This window comes from Mus caroli, unplaced genomic scaffold, assembly GCF_978045245.1.
Source record: "Mus caroli unplaced genomic scaffold, Mus_caroli_1 scaffold_6, whole genome shotgun sequence".
NCBI lineage: Eukaryota > Metazoa > Chordata > Mammalia > Rodentia > Muridae > Mus > Mus caroli.
In genome coordinates this window covers 70,718,926-70,739,557 of record NW_028227261.1, presented here as the reverse complement: position 1 = coordinate 70,739,557, position 20,632 = coordinate 70,718,926, and the positions used below count along the sequence as shown (strand labels likewise).

The 20,632-nt window shown below is 40.0% G+C and overlaps 1 non-coding gene across 1 annotated transcript; it reads right to left on the bottom strand.

Moving 5' to 3' along the window:
* Positions 1–1,714: 1,714 nt before the first annotated feature.
* On the bottom strand, positions 1,715–1,777 carry LOC115030946 (U7 small nuclear RNA). Its single transcript, XR_003836543.1, has one exon. It is a non-coding gene; the product is annotated as a U7 small nuclear RNA (small nuclear RNA).
* Between the last annotated feature and the right edge of the window lie 18,855 nt (positions 1,778–20,632).

Below are 20,632 nucleotides of genomic sequence, written 5' to 3'. Positions count from 1 at the left end.
TGCCAGAGCCCTGGGAGTCAAGCTGCCTCTGGGATCCTGAAATCCTGGTGTGACCAAGCTCCTGAGATCCTGTGATCCTATGATCCTGGGAGTGATAGAACACCTATGATCCTGGGTGTGTTATAGCCCCTGAGAGTAGAGCTTCTTCTGGGTTTTGTGAGACTGGGTATGGAGCTAGTGCCCAAGTTCTGCTCAGGGCACCAGCTCAGACCAGAAGGAACCACTGGCCTGGTGGGAGTTCCTGAGTCCCTGGGTCCTGCTATTCCCAGTTACTCCCAGTTTGGGGGCAGATATTGTGGCCTCCTCACCTATAATCCTGGGCTTGTTAGAGTGCCTGGTAGTCTAGCTTCCTCTCAATGTAGAATTCTTTTATTTGTTTTCAATGTAGAATTCTTATGGAGGATTTTGATTTCTCGAAGTGTTTAAGCAAGAATTTAAATCAATTTTAAAAATCTTATGGGGCAAAGTAACTCCAGATGTTACCTCTCTCTCTCTCTCTCTCTCTCTCTCTCTCTCTCTCTCACACACACACACACACACACACACACACACATATGTTACTTTATTTATGCCCATAACATTCTTAAGGTGTAGGTATTATAATTATAGTTGTTTTATAGATGAGGAAACTGAAGTTAGAAACTTTATTTAACTTTAATCTTTTTAATTAAAGTTATTTTTTTTTCAATGTCAGAAGATTAACTGGAGAAAAAGTTTAATTTAAACTACAACTTATATGAAGGTGCAAATGTTAGTCATAGCATCATGAAGTCTTTCTCTAGGCACACATTTTAACTTTACTAGAAAGTTTTCATTTGCACACACAAAGAATGAGGAATTCTTAGTGAGACCTAGAACCCACTGATTAATGGGTGTGAGACATGTGAGACAGAGGTAAGAAAGGCTGAGTCTTCTATCTGTGGGTCATCTGCTAGTTAATTCATATTCAAAATATGTTAAATATTCAATTTTTTATAACCACTGGATGGGAAGAAACATCAGCTCTGACACTGAATTGTTCACAGTCTGTACTCAGATAGCTTATCTGGTTTTGTAGATTTCCTTAGGAACAAAGGTACTGTGTATATGGGGTTCAGGAGATTGGATGATAGCTCTGGAGAACTGTATAATTCTTAGAGGGCAGTTTCTTTCAAAAATAAATAACAAATTTTTAAAATAAATTCTCTTTCTTTAAAAAAAACATTTATTTTCATCTTCAGGATAAGGATGTTTTGTCTGCATGTGGGTCTGTACACTTGCCTGTGTTGCCAACAGAAGCCAGAAGGTTCTAGGAAAGAAGTCCTTGAGGAAGACAGTTTCTTTTGATTGCTAATTTTATTGTACATGTATGTGCCTATGGTTGATTTAGGCAAATTGAAACAAAACTCTGCTCACAGCCTTTGTGTCTGAATTAGAACCTAGCATTGGTGAATTCTTTGTGGTTAGCAGGATTCTAATGCTGCAAGTGCAGCCACTGATTACGTCTGCATGCTGCTTCTATTAACTTCCTGCTTTTGTGGCTGCCAAGGACCAGCCTCAGCTTGGAGAAGGGTTCTGAAGAAGGGGTGTTTGGGAGTGGCAAAAGAATGACTTGAGGTCAATGAGGTGGGGTGCAAACTGACATCCTTGTGTTCTGCTTGAGATAGCTCTACATAGATCTCCAGACAGCTCAGGTCTTGCTAGAAAAAAAATCTAAAAGCTCTCTGGATAGCTCATAGGTTTTCTGACCAAAGTCATAAAAGCTGCTAGAAAAATTCTAAAAGATCTGTGTTCACTCTTCAAGAAGTTCTGTCTTAGTCAGGGTTTCTATTCCTGCACAAACATCATGACCAAGAAGCAAGTTGGGGAGGAAAGGGTTTATTTGGCTTACACTTCCATGCTGCTGTTCATCACCAAAGGAAGTCAGGACTGGAACTCAAACAGGTCAGAAAGCAGGAGCTGATGCAGAAGCCATGGAGGGATGTTCTTTACTGGCTTGCCTCCTCTGGCTTGCTCAGCCTGCTCTCTTATAGAACCCAAGACTACCAGCCCAGGGATGGTCCCACCCACAAGGGGCCTTTCCCCCTTGATCACTAATTGAGAAAATGCCTTACAGTTGGATCTCATGGAGGCATTTCCTCAACTGAAGCTCCTTTCTCTGTGATAACTCCAGCTGTGTCAAGTTGACACAAAAGTAGCCAGTACAATTGACCCCTTGTCAACTTGACACACAAACACATCACTAGTAAGCCTCTTATTCATCCCCAAGATCTAAATAACTTTAAAAGTCCCACAGTCTTTACATATTCTTAAAATTTCAGTCTCTTTAAAATATCCATCTCTTTTAAAATCCAAAGTCTTTTTACAATTAAAAGTCTCTTAACTGTGGGCTCCACTAAAACAGTTTCTTCCTTCAAGAGGGAAAATATCAGGGCACAGTCACAATCAAAAGCAAAAATCAATCTCCAACCGTCCAACGTCTGGGATCCAACTCACGATCTTCTGGGCTCCTCCAAGGGCTTGGGTCACTTCTCCAGCCATGCCCTTTGTAACACACACGTCGTCCTCTGGGCTCCAGATGCCTGTACTCCACTGCTGCTGCTGCTCTTGGTGGTCATCTCATGGTACTGGCATCTCCAAAACACTGCATGACCCCTTCAGTCCTGGGCCTTCAATTACAACTGAGGCTGCACCTTCACCAATGGCCTTCCATGGCCTCTCACAGTGCCGAGCCTCAGCTGCTCTGCATGACCCCTTCATGCCTTCAAAACCAGTACCACCTGGGTGACCCTTACACATTACCAAGTCCTGCTGCAGAAGGAGTACAACCTTGCCTATCTCTGGAACACAGCTTCTTTGTGCTTTCAGAAAATACTTCCCAGAAGATGTCACCTCAACGATGCTGGTCTCTTCTTAATCACCGCTAATTTCTTAGCTCCAGCTAACCAGCATCAATAGTCCCAGTAATGCAAAGTTTTTTGCTTTAATAGTTCTGGTATCTTGTTAATCGCAGCTGATTCTTCAGCCCCAGCTAACCAGAACTACAGAATCTTCACAATCAAAACAGCAATGGCCCTGAAAAGAGTCTTTAATTTTCCCTCTGAAATTTCACAAACCAGACCTCCATCTTCTGCACTGTTCTCAACATTATCTTCCAAGCTCCTACACAACATCTGACAGAGCTCTTAACAACGAATGGATCTTCTAGCCCAAAGTTCTAAAGTCCTTCCACAGTCCTCCCCAAAACATGGTCAGGTTGTCACAGGAATACCCCACTCTGCTGGTACCAATTTGTCTTAGTCAGGGTTTCTATTCCTGCACAAACATCATGACCAAGAAGCAAGTTGGGGAGGAAAGGGTTTATTCGGCTTACACTTCCATGCTGCTGTTCATCACCAAAGGAAGTCAGGACTGGAACTCAAACAGGTCAGAAAGCAGGAGCTGATGCAGAAGCCATGGAGGGATGTTCTTTACTGGCTTGCCTCCTCTGGCTTGCTCAGCCTACTCTCTTATAGAACCCAAGACTACCAGCCCAGGGATGGTCCCACCCACAAGGGGCCTTTCCCCCTTGATCACTAATTGAGAAAATGCCTTACAGTTGGATCTCATGGAGGCATTTCCTCAACTGAAGCTCCTTTCTCTGTGATAACTCCAGCTGTGTCAAGTTGACACAAAAATAGCCAGTACAGTAGCTCTCTCTTACAAACCCAGTCTTTTATTTACATATCAATTCAATTGATTACTTTCGGTTCCCTTTTAATTATCCTATGAATCAGCATTTTCTTAGCCCCTTAATTTTTAGAAGACAACAAGTACATTTTTTTTTTTACATGTCAAATAAATTCAGAGATCTGCCCACCTTTATAAACACAGATAATAAGCTAACTGGGTGGGATCCAGCTCTGAGATCACCATTCCCACGCCACCTAGGCCTAATCTAGTTTATCCTAGGCTGACCTTGAACTCAGGAATCTGCCTGCTTTTATAAGTGCAAACAATAAACTTAGTTATGTGGGATCTTGCCTTGTGATCACCACTACCTAAATCTTTGTCTCCTTCCTCAATATTTTTCTGACAAGTTGGCTCATAATGCAGCTGCCTCTGTTCTTTTAGGTCCATGAAGCCCTTCACATAATCCATAATGCATCCTTATATTTTGCAAGAATTAAGCATTCTTGAACTCATGTTTTCAGAGTTCTTTCCCACAGTCTTAAGGGCTATTCTGAAGGTCTCAGCATTTACCATTTTTGCTGAGGACCATTAGACACACTCTCATCTCCTGGTGAGCTGCTTCTAATTATCATGGTGTCATTAACCTTGGCAGAGAGGACATAAAGTAAAATACAAACAAGTCTTACACCTAACATCCATCAATACTCATTGTGGTCACACCTTGCTGGTTCTGCTTCAGAGGTGGGAACTGTACCATGCTGTCCCTTGCTTGGCCATGCGACCAGATATCTGACAGAAACACTATAAGAAAGAAGGACTCTCTTTGGCTTACAGTTTCAGACGGGTTAATCTGTGGTTAGTTGACGGAATGCTTTGGGCCTCTTGCAAGAAAGAATCATCATGCAAGTGAGAATGTGTGGAGGAAAAGAAACCTTTTGGTCTACTGGAAGGTGAGTGGAACTGTAATCAGGGGGCAGGTCAAGGTATGCTCTTCAAAGACAACCTTCATTGCCTATGCCTTCTTCTTCAAACCAGAACCCATAGTTCTAGTACTTCACAATATTCTGTTAAAGTTTTGAATCCATTAATGGAGTGAACCATTCATTAGGCCAGAGGTCCAATGCTATGTTTCTATAAGTGACCACATAGACACCACAAGGAATGTGATTTCTGAAGAATCAGCCTGCCTCCATCTTAGGCTTTAAAGCCTTCTTATAGTAAAGACAAACTAGTTCAATCCTGTTTATGATTAAACCTCTCTTTTTTTTAAGAATTAGGCTATCCTCAAGTGTAACCTTCACTACAGATGGTTCTGTACTGCCTGTTCCAGGAATGGCAATCATGTCTTTGTTGCAGTTCACTATGACGATCTTGTTATGTTTATGGTCTGCTCCTGTAACTTTGCCTGTTTTGCCACCCAAATACTCCATTTGGAAGCTCCCTACCCCTCATATATATAAGCCTGTCTTCCTCACATACAGGGCTGCTCTCAAAAATCCTGATTTAGGGTCTATAGCCAGCTCTCTGGCCAGTCCTGGCTGTATGTCTAAAATAAAGCTTGCTTTGATCAGACAGTTGTGGATTTTGGTCTTTCTCCTCAAAGTTTTCAGGTTTAGCAGTTTCCTAAGCTCCTAAGCATCCCTCAACCCAAGCACAGTAACAGTCATGATTACTCACAGAACCTCTTTGTGGTCCAACCCTGTCATCAGACCAGTTTATTAACAGGAATAACACACAGTAACAATGTGCTGCTGTTGGTAAGCGGCAAAGCTGAGATTTGAACCTTAGTGATATAAAGGCAAAGTAAGTGTTCTAGCCACCACATTCTCCTGAATCTACAGAGTATGTCTGTTGGCATCTGCACACATCTGTACACATAGGATTTGTGGATGAGCAGTAAATCTCTATGTTGTCCCCCAAAGTACCCTCCTGACCTCTGTCCCTGTTTTAGGTCAGGTGACTTTTGTTGTATCCCAAACAGATTATTTATTTATTTATGTCTGAGGGTGTCTAAAACAGTAGTCCTTAACCTATGGTTGTGACTTCTTTGGTGGTTGTATATCAGATATCCTATATATCAGATATTGTAATTCAAAACAGTATCAAAATTACAGTTATACAGTAGCTACGAAATAATTTTATGGTTGAGGGGTCACCACAACAAGAGGAACTGTATTAAGGCCTTAATACAATTAAGGCAATTAATACAAGAGGGTCTGGTATTAGAAAGATTGTGACTCACTGCTCTAGAATATAGAAAGAGACTCTAAGTCAGGTCAAGATGTGGCTAGTGATGATTTCAGCAATTTCCTGGCACAATGTGAGGACATTTTCTCAACTCAGCCCTTTAAACAGCATGGCAGGTGGAGGAAAAAAAGAATAAAGAAGAGCAAGGTGGAGTGGGGTGGAAAGAACAAAGAAGTGAAGGTAAATAGCAAGGAATTAAAGTAACAGGGAAAAGTGTTCAGACCTAACGGTGTGGGCTGGGTACAGCATTTATGTGCCTTTGACATCCTTTAAAGGTGGGCACTCAGCCAACTGCAGGAGGCTGCTGACTGCCCGCCACTTCATCAGGGTTCCTTAGGGTCCCCTATGCCTTACTTGATCATGAACTAATGCCTTTTCATTTCCTTTCCAAATGGCTACCCGAACACATTAGCCTTGGCATAGGTCTGACTCCTCGGAGTCAAATCCTATGTATTATACAGTAGCATTCTGCTTTAAGGTAGCCAGTAAAAAATCGAATTTATTTTTTAAAGAGCCATTTAGTTACCTGAAAAGGTAAGTGGCTTTGGGCATGAGGTATCATAGTTTTCAACAAATACATTATCTTCTTAAACAGAGTTTTGTCTTGGAGAACTTTTAAAATACAATCTGTAGGCTCAAGTTACTTGATGGCAAAAGAATCCATTACAGCGAAGAAGTGAATCGCGATCACTTTCTCTGGATATCTGGCTCGGTTAGTATGCCAGATATTGATTGAGTCTGGGATTCAGTAGCAGTAAATCTTCCTCATTATGCAAGTCCTGTATATCCTTTTAGTTTCCCTATCTACCCTTTAATCTCTGGGCCCGGCATTTGTACAACATGCAGAAACCACTTTAATACATGCTCTGTCACTGTGAACACTTTTATTCCAGAAGCTTGCCCCAGCACCATGATGAATTTGTTTGGTTTGGCAAGAATTGTCCTAACAATTATCTGACAGGCTCCCCTGCGCCCCCCGCTCCATCCCCGTTCATCCCATGAAGCCGCCTGACTTCAAAATGTTCTGCGTGCAAGGCTTTGCCTGTGATTCCCCCTTTGAACTCTACCTATGTATGCACCCTACATCACCCTACATTTTTGAAATCCTGTGACCTATACAAAATAACAGAAAAGAGAGTGATTCTTTTTCCTTTTCTAGGGCCTTGCTACTCAAAAATAGCCATAGACCTGCAGCATCTAGAATGTAAGACTCAAGCCCCACCCTAGAACCCCCTCCCTAGCCTGAATCTGACTAGATTAATGTCTCAGAGTAGCTGGATAGAGCATTTGGTACTGAGGGCAGAGCAGCAATGCAGAGGGGATGCAGGGGGTGTAGCCAAGTGGAAAAGCAGTCTCTCTTCAATGTGTTCATATAAAAAGAAAAAGAATTATTCTCAGGCCAGGCCCGTATAATTCAGTAATCTTCAAGCAGATTGTATCCTGGAACTGCAACTGTGTTTATTTCTGGGCAGAATGACATGGATAAATGAATTAAGGAGTATGAAGTGCTAAGGCTGCTTTAGGTGCAAGGACAGAATCCAGTCTTGTTTTAGCACCTGATCTACTGGCTGCAGTCTGGGTTTGTCACGCTTACTCCTCATTTCCTTAACTCCCATTGACAACTCCGGGATCAGCAGACAGGATTATCTGTTAATGGCTTTTGGCAAGATGCTTGATAGCACCAGTTTGGCTGTTAGTAGCTATGACCCAGGAACAAGTTTTGTTTCTTCTGTATGTTTTCTCTGTCCTGACGTGAGAACAACGTATGTGGATACTAATATGTGACTATTTCATAAATATTTTACATATGCTTCATATGGGGAATTGACTTGATAGATTTATTGACATTAATATTCACAAAGCCTCCCACTAGGCTGAGAATGGTAATTACAGCGACTACACTTTCATGGCTCCAAAGTAAAATATTATATGACTAATCACAAAATTTGGTAAGTTTGATGAATAGATCAATAATTATTTATATATACAAGGATAAAACTTAAGAATGACAAAAAATAAAACTCATTATTTCGAGATTATACTTGTAAGCCTTTAGAAGACTTGGTAATGCGTGTTTGGAATAGCTTACAATGTAGAACTAAAATGCACAGAGACACAGGAGCATATCATCTTATGTATATCACTTGAAACATTTTCACAGAATGAGCATGCGAGTCCTGACAGGAAGAAGAAGGCTTGGAGTGTGGGCCAGTGGTAGAAGACATGCTTAGTGTGTGCACAGCCACACTTTCAATTTCTGGCACAAAATCCAAACCAAAGAAAATATCAAGATAGAATGATCATGACTGAAGCCTCTCTCATTCTTTCCGTTTCTTGCCCCATCCAGTAAACAAACTCTGGCTTTCTAACAGTATACTTGGCTTTTGCTTGGTTTTGTGTGAATTGATTCCTGTAGCATAGTCTCCCTTCTTTTTCTTCTGCCAAGGTTTTTGATTTCTCTATCTATCTATCTATCTATCTATCTATCTATCTATCTATCTATTTCACTACCTGAATGTATCACACTTGCTCCCTTGTACAGGCCAACATGCTGTTTTCATTTTTGATTTTTGCAATCAGCATTGTTCTAAACATTCTAGAAGGACTTTTGCCTGAGCACAAGTATTTGTGTTAGGTGTCTGCCTGAGAGTGGAAATGCTGGGTGGATTATACTTCACTTTCTTCTGCCCAATCAAAGTGGCTGTACCGACTTGCACTTCAGTGTGTGAAAGATCAAGATTTCTCACATTCTTTCTGGATATTATTGGAAATTAGTAATTTCAGGTTATTAGCAGTAATCTGACATAAAAATTTAAGTCGTTCTGGAGAAGTAGTGATATCACACTTAGATTTTGATCACTTAAGCCCGTAGACTTAAATATCTATGGTTTAGGACGAGTATTTTATGAATGGCTAGCTATATAAGAGGAAAGCTCTTTAAATAAAGATTGAGCAGTGTAAAGATAGGTGTGATTTGAAAAATCTAAGACACTTATTTGTTGAGAAATATCTATTCCATGAAGTTTCCCTTGAATTTTTATCATTGACAGTTACTTTTAAGTAAAAATTTCTTTAAAGATCATATCCCATTGTGGTGTATTTGTACAACGAGAATTATGTGCGTTTTTAAAAATGACTCCAGCAATGCTGAATATAATTTATTTTATTAACTTATCACCATTATCTATCACCCAAGAGTGAGAGAAACAAGTTGCTTCATAGGTGATGGCTAGTGAATAGATTATGCAAGGTAGGAGTAAGACTGAGAAATGAGGCATAGAAGACACAGACATTAAATCTATGGCACTGGGTACATGTGTAGTGACCTCCAGGAGGCCTTTACATGGCCAGGGAACCTCTGGCTGTTGAGGATGAAAAGTAATGCAGCTGGGAATTATTGTCTTAGGAGTCTAGACCATAAACAAATTAGAGCTTTACCCATAATTGGCTCTGGCTGTCACAGACAGGTGCAAATTCTTTTGTATAGAGAGAAAATAGCCTTATCTCCTAGACAGCAAATGTTCATCAACTTCAAATTACACCTCAAATGCTGCTGATGTCTGGACCATTGATGGATGAGCTAGGTCTTTCCAGGTCTAATGCTGAGTAATGTAAATTAGATTCTCCCGAGTTACGGCTAGTGCAGCTGGAGGGCACACAGCCCTTGCCAGGGCATATCTCCATGCCAACTTCTTGCCAATGTTGTTAATAGTATTGGAGCCTGTACATGTGTCACTACTCTCAGCTTTATTAGTGACAATACTCTAGCCCCCTCTTTCACCTTTTAAGTTTTGAATAGTGACTAACTTTAGTTCCATCTTGACTTCAGAAAGCAAATGCTAAATGGTGAAGCGTGCATACAGACAGATTAGCTTCCTACAACATAGTGGCAGGTAGATCCACTAACTTCAGTCTGAGCTGTGCTCATTGTGGCTTTGTGTGTGATGAAGAATAGACAATGTGGAGAAGGGGAAGAAATGCCAGAGCAGTGTTCTCAGCCTTCCTAATGCTGTGACCATTTCCTACAGTTCCTCTTGTTGTTGTCCCCCACCCATAAAAATACTTCTATTGCTACTTCATAGCTCTAATGTTGCTACGGTTAGGAATTATAATGCAAATCTCTGTGTTTTCTGGTGGTCTGAGGTGACCCCTGTGAAAGGGCACCCAAAGGGGGCATGGCCCGCAGGTTAAGAACCACCACGGTGGGTGATAGAGTACTCTAGTAAGAGAAGAAAGTTGCCATGAGGGCAACTTATTTCTATTTCTGTCTATCTTAAGGTATATGGATACTTATCCCTGAGCCAGAAACATGGCGTTAGTCATGCAGAGAGAAGTGATAACACTGGAGCCCATGCTAACCACTGGCCATGAGTGAGAAAGGACCAGAAGGAAGGCAGAAGGTTCTTCTGCAATAAGAACACACAGAGGATGAAGATTGCAGTTGAACAACATGCTTTCATGCTATGAAAATGAGAATTCACAAAGTACATTAATATCAAAACAATAAAATATTATTTATAACTCTCAGAACAGTCCACAAAAGTTTCTTTTTAACCACATCAATTCAGTCCAGCTACTCTTTGTGCGGAGTATAGCCTTGGTAGAGATCAAATACAGTGTTATAATAATGAAAACCGTTTTTGTCACTCAAATTATAGCACATATGCTTTATTAAGGTTTCTGTTACCAGCTTCCAAGTTTGTCTCCCTGTCTGTCTCTTACACAACTCAGGAGGGGAATCTCAGATCCTCCGACTCACCTGGGTATGCTAACCACTAGAGGGCAACATTGGCCACACACTTACATTCTGAGGCTCTTGTGGAGGACAGAGTAGCTATAGAATGGGCTTCTATACACATAATTAGGTTTTATTGAACAACCAGTGTGGATGGCAATATTGGGTTTTGTGATGTCTGTGTATATGATCACATACTAAAAAGGAGTGGTTGTAATAATACATCCACTATGCTTGAACATCGTTTTGCAAATGGTACTTGAATATCAATGACTAGACAATGCACCAATCTTACAATGATTACATCACACATAGATACAAACATGGCACTTGAAAACTGTCCAAATGGTAAGTAGAACTAACCAGGGAATCTGTTCAGCATCTGAATGTCGGAGGACAGACAAACCTGATTTTCTTTGTTTTACAGCATTTTACAAATTTTTATTATGAAAGGTCAATGATTTTTTTCTCCTATCATAGGAAAATCATCTCTAGTTCCTTACTAAAACACAATTATTATTAGAGGTACAAAGAGAAAAGTGGGTTCTTGTAGAACTATTTATCTTTCATTTGTAGGATTAAGATTATTTCTAATTCATAGAGAACATAATATTAACTGGTTAGTATGTTAAATATCTTCTGAATTCACTCAGGAATTTACAAAAGAGTTTATAATTTTGCTGACTGGCTCCTTCCATTTGCATAAAATGTATGTCACAAATATCAGCTAGTATTTATTTTTCATTTCCTAGAAACTTTAGAAACTCCATAATGTTCTTAGTTTTTAACAAACAGCTGAAACAGTCTTGGAATATTAATATGACATCAGAAAAATCCAACCATTTAGATTAAGACAATATTTGGTTCATATGTTCTTTAAGCATCAAAGATAAGATGAGGAGCCATGAAGACTGACAGCTTTCCATTCGGGGTTGATTAAATTAAGCTCATTTTGATGACTAGAAAATGAAGAAACTAGACCACATCAAATAGTCTCAGTTAAGGACAGTGCAGCGGTGACACTGGACAAACACCAGATTAAGCAGATGCTGCCATCAGTCCATTTGTTGTCATGATGTGGCAAATTGGCTCCAGAGACAGAGGTATTCTGAAGGAGAGCTTCCTGGGATGGCACTTTTTGTTGACTCCATAAATGAGTATGAGTCATAGTGATGAGGGGATACTGGCTGCCACACCCACAACTGTCAAAGCAGAAACCAGGGGAGAAGAAACCATCAGAGTTTTATTTCTCTTTTGAAAAACAACAACACACAAATTCCTTAAATTTCCCAGGTCTTCTCTTTCTCTCTCTCTCCCTCAAAGGGAATTCGCCTTCTACTTCAAACATACGTTACAGGCTTTTAAAATATATTTAGAATTTTATTTATGACACACATACCTTAGGTAGCTCAAGAGACCAAAATTCCATCAAGTAAAGAGGTGAACATTCATTACATGACTTCTTTATTTAATTATGAAATACAAAAGCCCATTAGTAGAATGGTCTGTTGGCCTGGAGAGAGGATGCTGGCCTGCCTGCCACAGGGTGGACCTGTAGGTTTCTCTCTTGCGCTAGCTTGCCAAGCTGGCAGGCTTTTGGAGAGCAGTCGGTGCACACAGAATCAACCCCAAGAAGGAAAAGGAGAAAGATGTGGAATTCTGACCTCTTCGTTATCATCACACTATAAAATACACCCCGTGCAAACCTTGCAAACGACAACTATACGGGTGCATTATTTTATTTTATTTTTTTTAATTAGGCATTTTCTTCATTTACATTTCAAATGCTATCCCAAAAGTCCCCCAGGTCCCCCCCATCCCCTCCCCCCCTCCCACTTCTTGGCCCTGGCATTCCCCTGTACTGGGGCATATAAAGTTTGCAAGACCAAGGGGCCTCTCTTTCCAGTGATGGCCGACTAGGCCATCTTTTGATACATATGCAGCTAGAGACACGCGCTCCAGGGGTACTGGTTAGTTCATATTGTTGTTCCACCTATAGGGTTGCTGACCCCTTTAGCTCCTTGGGTACTCTCTCTAGCTCCTACATTGGGGGCCCTGTGTTCCATCCAATAGCTGACTGTAAGCATCCACTTCTGTGTTTGCCAGGCCCCGGCATAGCCTCACAAGAGACAGCTATATCAGGGTCCTTTCAGCAAAATCTTGCTGATGCGTGCAATGGTGTCAGTGTTTGGAGGCTGATTATGGGATGGATATACTGGTGCCTTATAAAGTCTTTACTTATTGTTTGAATTTGAATAAAATATATTTTAGGGGAAGTGTATGAAATTATAAACCTGAAATCTAGTCTGTGTTCTGCTACCAGCTGTGTGATAGGGCAGAAATCACATTAAATCACTTAAAATGCCTGTTTGTGGTGGTGATTACTAGCTTGGCCTAGCCATAGGAAGTTTCTGCAGATCAAGTAATTTGATGTTGGTGAACATTGCCACACACAGCAGAAAGCAGAGGTCCATGTTCCAACACCCACGGTTGGTTTGGGTCCTTCCCAGAAATTACTTTCAAAGTCAGGCCTGATTGGCACAATGCACATTTACTAGGAGTTCCCACCTACTGCTCACAAGTGTTTTGACTGCCAAAGAGCTCAAAAGGAAATGAACTCTGAAAATTTAAAATGAAGGTAAGTTATCTTGATTATCACTCTGTTAAACGATTAGCTTAAATCATTTGAAGGACGGTTCTTTCAGGTGTGCGTGATCATGTTCATTTAATCAGTAGCAGCTTATTCCTTGGTTCAGCCTGTCCATCCTCTCAGGGAAGCGTGAAGATGTAGTAATGCTTTTGCATGTTGAAATGGAGAGGTGCTTTGGCATTAGGGAAGGGTACGTGTCCCAGAGGTGAGAGGAACAAAGCCCAAGCTTAGTCCCCTGAAGCAAAACCTCACTACTCATTTTAAATAAGATTATTTATTTATGCACTTCCAAGGAAATATAGACCAGCAAGAGTAAAAACCCTTTGTTACCCAAACTTCAATCGCCCTAATGCTATTCCAAAATAGGAAACAATTTGTAGCATCCAGATAATCTAGAGATATTTTGGCTGTTATGTGTTCAGTGAGTATTTACAGAATATAGGCTGTGTCTGGGCCTGTTCTAGACCCAGTGATAGAAAAAAAAAGTCAAGATACTATCAAATGATGTCACTGTAGGGTGACCATCCTATAGATAACATGGAGGTAAACGGTCAGTGGTGGTGCTATATGCTACTAGTGGCATTCAATTAAAGAAACTGTGGGAAATGACAGTGAGGCTATTTGAGGAAAGGAAGCAGCCTTCAAGGCTGAGATGTGGTGGGCCTGGGCAGGTGGGTCAGTTAGAACCGTAGTCACTGCAGTTCTTGAGTTTCGTTACAGTAGATCATGGATGTCGCCGACTCATGGAATCAGTTTTAGCAAATCTTGTTTTGGAGTCTTTATGTAAACATCTAACCACTCCATTCAACTATTAGTTGTCAGTTATTTTTTAATTTTTTAGTAAAATTCTCTTCACACAGAATCCCTATTCTAATGACTTGTAATAGTCTCAGCCACAGTCCCGCATTACCTATCAAAGGTCTTTGATCAAACCCACAGGCAAATCTGCCTGTAACCAGAGCTGAGTTAGACAAGAACAGAATCATTTGCTTTCCTGTGCACAAGTTTCATACTTCTGCACACAAAGAAATAAGCATGTATTCTTTTATGCTGACTAGAATATTTTTTTTTTGTAAACTGGGACCCATCTCTAAAGAATACAAATGACATTTAGATCCAGCAATACACATATCATATGATCTGATGTCCTTCTTTTTAAATGCTAGTTGTGACCTACCCAATTGATTTTATGACACTCAGTTGATCTCCTTATGGGTTTCAATGCAGCTTGAAAAATCCTTCTTTAGCATTTATAGTGCAATGTTGGACACAAATTTAGGGGTCAATTAAAAAAAATAAACCCACTTACTAATTGATTGCTTAATCAGAATGTTGCTTTCAGTTACACAGAAGGGAACGCCTTTGAACTCAGAACCTAAATTGCTAAATAAAGGAAGTTAGGAAAATTAAGGGGAGCAGGGCCATCTTTCTTAGGAATGTGACTCTTATTAGTCTAAGATCTAACCCTTGATGCCATTGGCATGGAGAAGAAACAAGGAACAAATAGTGACAGGTAGTGACTCACCCGATCTCACAGCATCCTGGCCTAAAGTGTGTGTGTGAGAACAGAGTCAGACGTGAAGGAGCTGGGTGGGTATCACGCATTATTCTGGATCCTACACATCTGCTGGGTTTAGCGCGTGAATAACCATGCCTGGAGCTTTGGGATTATTATAAAGGAGAGTTCTGAAGCAGTGGGCATGAGTGTGAGGCTGTGGCTGAAAATGGTGGATAATTTTGGAAGGCCTCACAGAGGAAGAAGTTAGGAAGATAAGAAATTGTCTTGGATGTTTCAGGCAAAGGGAGGGAGGCAGGATATTCTGTGGAACAGTGGTTTTTTAACCTTCCTTAAGCTGTGACCCTTAAATGCAGTTCCTCGTTTTATGGTGACCTCCCCATCATTAAATTATTTCATTGCTACTTCACGAATATAATTTTGCTACTGCTATAAATTGTAATGCAAGTATCTGATATGCGATTCCCAAAGGGGTCGTGACCCACAGATTGAGAACCATACCATAGAGTGACCAGCGGTAGTAAAATTTCCCTAGGGAGAGTGACAGGAAGACAGGATTCAGTGACTAAAAGCAGGAGCAAAAACACCAAGCAAACAGCCGAAGATGATGTCTTATTTAATTAGATGACTTGAAATGATGGAAAAAAGAATTCAGAAGTCCAGGGTATTAGACTTTAGAGCCTCCGTGTGATAAAAATCATATATGGTGTCTCACAAAATTACTGATGCAACAGATTTAAGTTGGCTAGAATGAGACTTTTTGTCACAGGTATTAAAAATTGGCTCCATGCAGGCACCAGTGGTGATGAATGTTAATCTATTAGATATAGGCAGTTTCTGATGGTATGGCAGGGACAGGAACTAGCCTTGTTTAGCCACATTATTAATGAGCTAGAAGGGGGATTCAGCAGATGATAAATAAGAAGGATTAGAAGAATAATGCTAATGGAAGGGTGAGAATACTTTTGATTTATATTCAGAAGATGACTATATTCATGCAGAGTTAATAAAACACAGTCAGCACCCAGGCAGGAGAGGCTGGAAAGAGCCACAGAACAAAAGAGGCGCAAGGTACAGATAGGCATAAAGTTAAATTCAACACACAAAAGTATAACAGAACTTATTTTAATAAGTTACAAGCAAGGTGATTTTTCTAAAACAGTTCTATAATAATATAATAGACCCATGTGTCGCACAGTCCCTGGGAACTGTAGTCTATGTAACACAGAACACAGGTAATTGGTGAGAAATGCAGAATAACAATTGACAAAAAAATCCAGTCAGCAAGTCTGCCTGGTAATGTCTCTGTCTTTTAAAATTCTTCTAAAAGGCATCATTTTATACCGTAATTGTGAAAGTCTTAAATTAAAATAAACTAATAAAATAAACTTGAATATGAATGCCACACCTTCACCTTTCCTTGTGCATTTTAGTCAGCTGCGTGGATCTGCTACGGCATCAGAAAGTAGGGGACTTGTGAATATGTTCAGGGGATATTGTTTTCTAAAGAAACTTGTCTCGTTTAAATTAATCTTAGGATGTAAGAGCCTTTTCTCATGTCTGCACTGTTTTTCTTGTTATGCATATCTTTTTCTGATTATAAAGTAGTGCTTATTATAAAAATGGTAAGATAAGAAGGCACAAAAAAGTAATCTAAATTATTCATAATTCCATCATTTAGAAACCACAGAGTTAACCTTTTAGTGTTTATTTATCCAATCTATTTTCTGTGTTCATAGAAACAAAATAAAATTGGGAACACACTTCAAATATTGTTTTGTAAGCTTCTTTTTAATTTAATAACAAATGATGAAAAATCCCACGCTATTAAATTGTCTCCTATAGCATGATATTAATGGCTGCTCAGTGTTCTATCACACGAAATGCCATCTTTTGTTTAATAGCACTTTATTTTGCATATGAGTTGTTATAATTTTAGCTATTCTAAATAACAACAATGAACATCACTTCATATAAGCTTTTGCTTGCACGATCTATTATAATCTAGGTATGAGTCCTAGGGGCAGAAGTGCTGGATTGAAGCATAATGCTTCCTTGTTTTTAATAGCAGTGAATATGTGCTCAGAATACTCTTTCTATAAAATTCACACCAGAGCATAAAGAGCCAGTTCACTGTTTTTGTTGGCTGCCTGGCTACTCATCCAGGGTATATGTATACACAGGTAGCAAAATAGTTGTATCCTATGTGTGTTTAGTGTCCACTCATTTTCTTAGTACTTCTAGTTTAATTAGTTAATTAAAAAATAAAAATTTTTAAAAAGAAAGAAAAGAAAATTATTTATTATAGCTAACCCCTGAAGGCCACTTAATATTTTCACAGGGAAGAACAATATTTGAATAAGAAAAGCCTCTATTTGACATGCTTAAAACAAGCTGTGCATCTAATGTGGGGCCCTATCAAACACAAGAGAAGAGTGAGCCCCAGCAATGTGAAATCAGGCTAGAGACATCAAGGGTTCGTAGGTCAGGTCATCAGTGTGGATGAGGCACAGGTCATGGTCATATGGGACAGAGGAAGAAGACATGCAGAAGACAGGGGAACTACACAAAAAGACAGTTGGGGTCTGAACATTTGGACTTGACTCTTAATTTGGCTTCTTGCTTATTAAATGACCTTAAGTTCCTAAAAGCCTAATATCAATAAAGTGTGCATAATATTAGGAATAATGATATAACCTGCAAACACTGCTTTGAGACTTGAGACAATGCTTCTGACCGTGTTCTATACATTTTAAACAGTAGAACAGCTCATTGTTTAGTGTGGGGAAATGAAGTGCAGTTAGAGATAGAAATCTGGGAGACACAATACATAGAAGGTAAAGGAGACAGCAGTTCTATGATGTAACGCCAAACACTCTGAATGTAAAGGAGACATTTGTGTGTGACAATTTCTACATTAAGGTAATGTTAGACAATTTAATGTTTTTTGATTGTTGATGTCATACATGCCCATCATTTAAGATCAGAGAGAAAAAGGATTTCGGTGGTTTGAATCAAAATGGCTCCCATAGACACATGGAGAGTGACACTATTAGGAAGTGTGTCTTTGTTGGAGTAGATGTGGCCTTGTTGGAAGAAATTTGTCACTGTAGGGATGGGATTTGAGGTCAGAGGTGTTCAAGTTCTGCCCAGTGTGGAATTCTAGTCCCTTCCTGGCTGCCCTTGGATCAAGATATAAATTTTTGGCTCTACAAGCATCATGTCTGTCACCGTTTTCCATTGTCTGGATCCATGGTCTGGATGCTGTCATGCTTCCCACCATGATGATCATGGACCAAACCTCTGAGACTGTAAGCCAGACTGAGTTAGATGCTGTCCTCTAGAAGAGTTGCATTGGTCATGGTGTCTCTTCACGTCAATGGAAACTCTAACTAAGACAAGGACAAAGAAGAAGATTTAAAAATCACTTTTAACTTCTCCACCCAGGGACAAAGTGCTTATCCAATTCCAGTTCTGTCATGAACTAAGTTGTGTCATTAACAATCATTGAAGTGGCCTACATAAGGTCCTTAGCTTCAGTCTCCTCATCTGTAGAGGGGAGACCATATGAAGCAGCAGTGGTGGCTGACAGAGACAGTATGGCTCTCTTTACCAGACCTTGGTATGAAGCAGAGCTCATAGTTACTCCTGTGTTTCAGAAGAGGAAGCTGTAGAAAGATTCACCAACTTGCTATAAGGTGGTAGAAGCAAACTGGAAAACAAAATGTAAAGTAAGGGTCATCGTTTCACATTTGTGACCTTCTACAACTAAGGTACATGATTTCTTTTTTCAAGTAGTGGCTGGCACAAGCATGGGAATGCATGTCACCATCTGGTGACCACAGTTAAGGAAGGTTTTAAGGAATGTGCAAGGAGTAGGCTTATATAAAGTATAGTCTGCAAATAATATTGTAGCCTTTCCTAATGATCTAAACCATTGTTAATAGCCACAACATGTATGCAGAAGGCAGTCCACCTACACATGTAAAGGCTGCTAACTGAAAGCAATTTTAGACCATTGTGTATTAGTCAAAGAAACACAACTAAAGAAGACTGTCAATTTGTCTGTCTGTCTGTCTATCATCTATCTACCACCTACCTACCTATTAATGGATTGATCTGTCTCTCATCTGTTTATTTTTGTCTCATACCATTATGAAGATAAAAAAAATGTTCAGTGATCTATTTTTTGCAGTTTGGAGACCCAAGATAGATGATGGTTTAGTTAAGAGGCCCAAGAGTTTAGTTAAGAGTAAAGAGTGGAGGAGCTGATAGATTCCAGCCCAAGTCTGAAGGCTTGAGAGCCAAGAGCATCACAGGCAGGAGATAGATGGTCCATTTCAAGAAGTCAAGCAGAGAGCTTGTGAATCCTCCCCTCACCCACCTTATTATTTCCAAGGTTCTCAATTGCTAAGGCAATATCCATTACACTGGACAGGCTCATCTCACTTATTTAGTCTATTGATTCATATGCTAATATTTTCCACAGACATCCCCATGGACATACCTAAATGTCTAATCCAGTCAAATTGACATAAAATTAACTCTTGCACATCCTGACACAAGAACTATTCTCAAATAAATAGACTCAAAGCATGAAATAAAATGTGTTTGCCTTTCTGATAGAAATACTGTCCAATATAACTTTTATTTATTGGGGCAAAGATGGGCAAACTTTTACTTAAGGGACCAGATATGAAGTCTTAATAGGGTTTAGTTTGAGGATATAGGACTAACAGAGCCTGTTCAGATATGCTGTATATCTTCTTTTATACAATGTCCTCCAGCTTCCATTCGAAAGAAACCACCTGGTTTTCAAAGAGGTTAAATTTAAATAAAGGCTGGTTTGTAAAAGGCACAGGCTTAGTGGGTGAGATATGACGGGTATCTACCCTCAGGTTTCTCATGAGTTATTTCTGTAACCTCAGGCAAATGATGGTCTCTCTAGGCCAGCATCTTGAATAGTACATTAGGGGTTTGTTCTACACTGGTGCTTTTCAGAGGAGTCTGTACAATATGACCAGTTTACCAGTATGATTGGGGATTTTGGAAATTGGCCTTGCTTTGTCCACGGGAGGGTGAGGGGAAAGAGAGAACAAGCAAAAAAAGAAGAGGAGGAGTACAAGAAGAAAGTCCAGGAGAAGGAAGAAGAGGAGGAAGAGGAAGGACAATGCGTAGGCACTTGCCCCCTGGATTTAAAGGTTCTACTCATGCGTTTTTCTTAATTCTCTTTCTTGTTTTAAAGCTGGTCAGGTCGGCAGTGGAAAAGCGCATGTGAACATACAGTAAATGGTCCTCATTTACAATACTTGGAAACAGCTGGATTTTTCAGTTGTGAGGACATGTGTTCATGGTAGTGATTTTATATTATACACACACACAGGCATAGCTTTAAATAGAACAGTTCTCAGTTGACTTGTTATTAAAATATATAAATATTTATGGTACTCTGAGAAGAATATCATGACTTCCAGGTGTCGCCCACGTGAGTGGGTTTGGGAACCACTGTTCATATGTGTTTGTGGTTGTGACTTCATATTGTATAATATAATATAGCTATATTTCTGGCAAATTGTTTTCAATTTAGGTGAAATTAAATAGATCAGCATTTCATAATATATTACACAGAGTGCTGTGTTCCTCCAGGTGCTCTCCATCTGGCCAAGTCCATCTCCAAGATGAGATGCTTTGCAAGGAGGCTCACTGTTCCTGAACCCCCTTATCTGGGAAAGTGTCCCTAGGGTGTTCCTTGTGTTCACCAACTTACAGTAGGTATGGAGCGCCACACTCCCCCAAATTCACCAACCATCACAAGTGTGTGAGATCTGGATGC